We start from the raw sequence: 6,237 nt of genomic DNA on the forward strand, positions 1-6,237 counted from the left end.
CTGAGTGCCAGGATACAAGATCAATATGCAAAAATTAATTACACTTTTGTACACTAGAAATAAAATAATTTCAAAATAAAATTTAGAAATCTTTAAAAATAGTATAAAGACAATAAAATATTTATGTTTAAATTTAACATAAATAAGTGTAAGACATGTATAGTAAAAAACTATAAAACATTGTAAAAGGAAATTACAGAGAATCAAATACATGGAAGACCCCCTATGCTACTGATTGCAAAGACTTAACCTTGTTAATGTGGTGATATTCTCCAAGTTTATCTACAAATTTAATGTAATTGCTGTCAAAATTCTAACTGGCTTTTAACTAATTGTGCTATAATTCTAAAATTTATAGGAAAATGCAAAGAATCCAGAATATCCAAAACAATATTAAAATAATATATTTGACAAATTCACACTTTTTGATTTCAAAATTTACTACAAAGCTTCAGTTATCATGACAGGATGGAAATGGCAAAAGAGATACATAAATCACTGGACATGTAGATTTCTGAAATAATCCCTTACATATATGGTTAATTGGTGTTCAAGAAGTGTGCTACCATTTTGGAAAATAGTTCAGCTTTGACGTTTTCTTAAAATGACAAACATAGAGTTATAATACAATCCAGTAATTCCACTTCTAGGTATATATTCAAGAGAATTGAAAACATATGTTTACAAAAACACATAAGTCTTATTGAACAAATCCAAAAGGCAAAAACAAATCAAATGTTCATCAAATAATAAATGGATAAATATAATATGTTGTAGTCACACAACAAAATATTTTTCTGAAATAGGAATAAAGGACTTATTCCTGCTACCACACAGAGGAACATTGCAAGCAATATGCTGAGTGAAAAAAGCCAGTCACAAATGATTGTGTGACTCCGTTTGATTAAAACATCCTAAACAGGCAACTCTACAGAGATAGAAAGTGCATTGCTTGTGGCAGTGTCTGGACTGAGGGATAAATGAGCAGTGCATGTTCATTAGGTGATTAAAAGGTTGTTACTGGTGAAAGTTGCACACTCTGAACATACTGAAAAAACACACACACAGAAACCAACCTCTAACTTCACATTTTAAAACAGTAGGCTGCTGCTGCCTCTGGCATGCACACACAAGTGTAGGTCCTGCTGCCACTGCCTCAATGAAATGCTTTGGCTGGCAGCCCCCTTTGGAGTATTGTTGCCAACAGACTGGAAACAGCTCAGCTCCTCTAGTACAGCAGTTGCTTAACCTCAGGCGGCCAGAGAACAAAGCTGTGGTCCTGGTACCAGACCCTAGGGTGAGATCATGCAGCCCAAGAGTGCTGAGCTGAGCCTTGGCTCCCTGAAATCTTCCAGAAATAAAGCCTGTTGACTGAACCCAATTCACACTACAGTCAAACCCTCAAGCGCATCAAAGGAGATAAAAGCAATACACCCCATCTAAACGACAGCAACTTCCAAGATGAAAGGAACATCAGCCCACGCAGATGAGAAAGAATCAGCACAAGAACTCTGGTAACTCTAAAAGCCAGAGTGTCTACTTACCTCCAAATGACTGCACTGGCTTTCCAGCAACGGTTCTTAATCAGGCTGAAATAACAGACATGTAATTCAGAATATGGATAGAAACAGAAATCATGGAGATGCAGGAGAAAGTCAAAATCCAATCCAGGAAATATAAGTAATCCAAGAAAATAATATAAGAGCTAAAAGATAAAATAGCCATTTTAAGAAAGAATTACATTTAGACAGAGCTAAAAAGCTCACTGCAAAAGTTTCATAACACAAGCAGAAGTGTTAATAGCATAACAGATCAAGCTGAGAAAAGAATCTCAGTGCTCAAAGACCAGTTTTTCAAATCAACTCAGACAAAAGTTTAAAAAAGAAATTTAAAAAGAATGAACAAAATGTATGAGAAATATGGGATTATGTGAAAGGACCAATGCTGTGACTCACTGGCATCCCCAAAAGAGAGAAAGAGAAAGCAAGCAACTTGGAAAACATATATGAGGATACTGTCCATGAAAATTTCTCCAACCTCACTAGAGAGGCTGACATTCAAGAAATGCAGAGGATCCCTGTGAGATACCATACAAGACAACCAACCCCAAGACCCAGAGTCATCAGATTCTCCAAGGTCAGCATGAAAGAAAACATATTAGAAGCAGCTAGAAAGAAGGGCGAGGTGAAACATCCCTGCAATGAGAATTACAAAACACTGCTGAAAGAAAACAGAGACAACACAAACAAATGGAAAAACATACCATGCTCATGGATAGCAAGAATTAATATTGTTAAAATGACCACACTGCCCAAAGTGATTTACAGGTTTAATGCTACTCCTATCAAACTACTAATGACGTTTTTCAAAGAATTAGAAAAAAGAATTCTAAAGTTCATATGGAATAATAAAAAAAAGCCCAAATAGTCAAAGCAATCCTAAGCAAAAAGAACAAAGCCAAAGGCATCACACTACTTGACTCCAAACTATACTACAAGGCTACAGTAACCAAAACAGCATAGTGTTGGTGTAAAAACAGACACAGACCAATGGAACAGGTTAGAAAACCCAGAAATAAAGCTTCACACCTATAACTACCTGATCTTTAACGAAATTACAAAAAAAAAAAAACAAAAACAAAAATCAAAAAAGAAAGAAAGAAAAGAAAAAAAACAAGCAAGGGGGAAATAACTCTTTATTCAGTAAATGGTGCTGGGATAACCAGCTAGCCATATGCAGAAAATTGAAACCGGACCTCTTCCTTTCACCATATACAAAAATCAACTCCAGATTGATTAAAGAATTAAATATAAAACCTAAAACTATAAAAACCCTGAAAGAAAACCTAGAAAACACCATTCTGGATGTAAGCCCTGGCAATGATTTCATGACAAAGTCACCAAAAGCAATTGCAACAAAACCAAAAATTGACAAATGACACCTAATTAAACTAGAACTTCTGCACAGCAAAAGAAACTATCAACAGAGTTAACAGACAACCCATGGAATGGGAGAAAATGTTTGCAAAGTATGAATCTGACAATGCTTTAATACCTAGAATCTATAAGAAACTTAATAAGCAAAAAACAACCCCTTTAATAAAGAGACAAAAGACATGAACAGACGCTTCTGAAAACAAGACATAAACATGGCCAACAAACATATGAAAAAAATGTTCAACATCAATAATAATTAGAGAAATACAAATCAAAACTACAGTGAAATGCCATCTCACACCAGTCAGAGTGGCTATTAAGAAAAAGTCAAAAAATAATAGATGCTGGTGAGGCTGCAAAGAAAAGGGAAATATTATGCAATGCTAGTGGAAATGTAAACTTGTTCAGCCACTGTGTAAATCAGTTTGTAGTTTTCTCAAAGAACTTAGAACTACCATAGCAATCCCATTACTGTGGATAAACCCAAAGAAATAGAAATCATTCTAACATAAAGATCCATGCATGTGTATGTTCATTGCAGCACTATTCAGAATAGTGAAGACATGGAATCAACCCAAATGCTCATCATTAGTGGACTGGTTAAAGAAAATGTGGAACATATATACCACAGAAGATCACACAGCCATAAAAAAGAATGAAATCATGTTTTTTTGCAGCAACATAGATGCAGCTGGAGGCCATTATCCTAACCGAATTTACACAGAAACAGAAAACCAAATACTGCATCTTCTCACTTATAAATAAGAGCTAAATATTGAAAACACATGGATACAAAGAAGGACAGGACAGTGGGTCCTACTTGAAGGTGGAGGGCAGGAGGAGGGCAAGGATAAAAAAACAAGTTGTCAGGTACTATGCTTATTTCCTGGGTCACAAAATAATCTGTACACCATTTATACACCAAACCTCTGTGACGTGCAATTTACCCATGTAACAAAACTGCACATGTACACCCAAACCTAAAATTAAAGTTGGAAAGAAAATAAACACACAAACAATAAACAGGGATAATTGTATGATATGTAAATTATGTCTTAACAAAGGTGTTATTAAAAAGGGGGATAGGCTGTGTGCAGTGGCTCACGCCTATAATCCCAGCACTTTGGGAGGCCAAGGTGGGTGGATCACGAGGTCAGGAGTTTGGGATCAGCCTGACCAACACGGTGAAACTCTGTCTCTACTAAAAATACAAAAATTAGCCGGGTGTGGTGGCGGGCACCTGTAATCCCCAGCTACTCAGGAGACTGAGGCAGGAGAATCTCTTGAACCCAGGAGGTGGAGGTTGCAGTGAGCTGAGATGGTGCCATTGCACTCAGTCCTGGGCAACAGAGCGAGACTCCATCTGAAAAAAAAAGTGTGTTGCGGGGGGATGTCCCTTAAATACATGAAAAGATAGTCAAAGGTCACTCATAGTTTGAGAAATGCAAATAGAAGTTACACTGAGATACCATTTCTTACCTAATTAATTTGGGGAAAATGGTGACAACACACAGTGCTGGTGAGGCTGTGGGGAAATAAATGCTGTGATAGGGTTGCAAGTGGGAATGGAAACTAGGAAAACCTTTTGAATGAACATTTGGCAATATCTATCAAAGTACGCATGTACGTTTTGAATGAGCAATCCCTCACCTAGGAATTCTTTCTGAAGGTACCCCTGCAACAATAGGAATTCTTTCTGAAGATACACCTGCAACAATATAAAACACAAACACATGGTTACTGCCTGCCTCACTGAAATGAAAAACTACTGAAAATGACCTAAACGTCTATGCCTTGGAGAGTGGGTGAGGAAATTGTGTGGCATCTGCACAGTGGAATAGAAAAGAGCTGTAAAATAAAGAGGAGAGAAAGGACCACAGGAAGTGACTAAAACTGATTTCCAGGATATATTACTACGTGGGAAATAGTACAAAATATGTCTAAAGTATTTCACAATGTGTGTAAATTATTGAAAATAAGATACATGTATCTGCTTAATTGTAGAACACAGACACAGAGAGCAGAAGGCCAAGCTTGTCATGGATGGGGCTGGGAACAGAATAGAAAAGTTAGTTGCAGGACGCTTCTCAGTAGGGTTTTTTGTGCTTTGAGAACCACGTTAAATTTCACATACCTATCCCACAAATACATCACTTCATTGAATAGACCATTTGTATTGTTGTTTTAGCACTACATAAAAGAATCAATGCACGTGGGTGGAAATGCCCAAATGGTATGCAGACAGAAGCAAATGAACAGACCTGTATTTCAAATGAATGACGACCATACCTATGGGACAGGGGTGCGCAGCCTGCAGAGATTAACCAAATACCTTCAGGATGCAGCATTTGACCATCAGGCTTCACTTAGGGGACTGCAAATGAATGCCGTGCTTTACTTCACAAGTTTGTTTTTTTACAGAAGCATGGGTCTGCAATTTCTAAACCACCCAACTATGTATTTTCATTTGCTGTATTTGTGTAAAAACTCTGCAAAAACTAATAAAGGAGTTATCTTGGTCTTGGCAGAGATGAGCCGTTATGGGGGTAACGAAGCAACTCTCTCCTCTGTGCACATTATACATTGTTTTTAGTTTTAAGCATGTGTATACATGGCTGAGCCAAAACTTGTAAAAGATAAAAAGGTGAAGAGTCATAAATGTACAGATTTGTCCAGTAAGAGCAGGTTCTGAGGAAAAGATTTCTAAAATAGAGCATTTTTTATCCAGTTACAAACATGCCTTTTTACTTTCATGGATCCTGTCAAACGGTCATCTGTCCACGTTGGTGCCAACAGTGCGCATCTCAACCAACTCGAGTAACTGTCACTTAAAAAATATTTTCCAGTCCTAGGAGAGAAAAGATGGTATGATATTGTTAGTTTTATGTTTAGTTTCTTATATTTACGAGCTGAACATCATCTCATGCTTATTGAGCACTCTGCTTTTTTGAATTGTGAATTTATATATTTTCCCTTCTTTACTTAATATCACCTTCCAGGTATTATCAGGTATTGTCTCCTCTTTTCTCCTCCTGGGAGCCTGTGTAGAGGAGGGGCCACGTGCCAGCAGGCTGGAGGATGGGAAGCAGGAAGGTGGGAGGGTGGGAAAGAGAGAGGAGGGAAGGTGGGAGACAGGCAGGCTGGAGAGTGGGAGGCAGGGAGGCAGGAGGGTGGGAGGCAGAGAGGAGGGAAGGTGGGAGACAGGTAGGCTGGAGGGTGGGAGGCAGGGAGGCTGGAGGGTGGGAGGCAGGGAGGGTAGAGGCTGGAGGCAGGGAGGCTAAGGCGTGCACAGACACATAGG

This window comes from Mandrillus leucophaeus, unplaced genomic scaffold (genome assembly GCF_000951045.1).
Source record: "Mandrillus leucophaeus isolate KB7577 unplaced genomic scaffold, Mleu.le_1.0 Scaffold1088, whole genome shotgun sequence".
Classification (NCBI taxonomy): Eukaryota; Metazoa; Chordata; class Mammalia; order Primates; family Cercopithecidae; genus Mandrillus; species Mandrillus leucophaeus.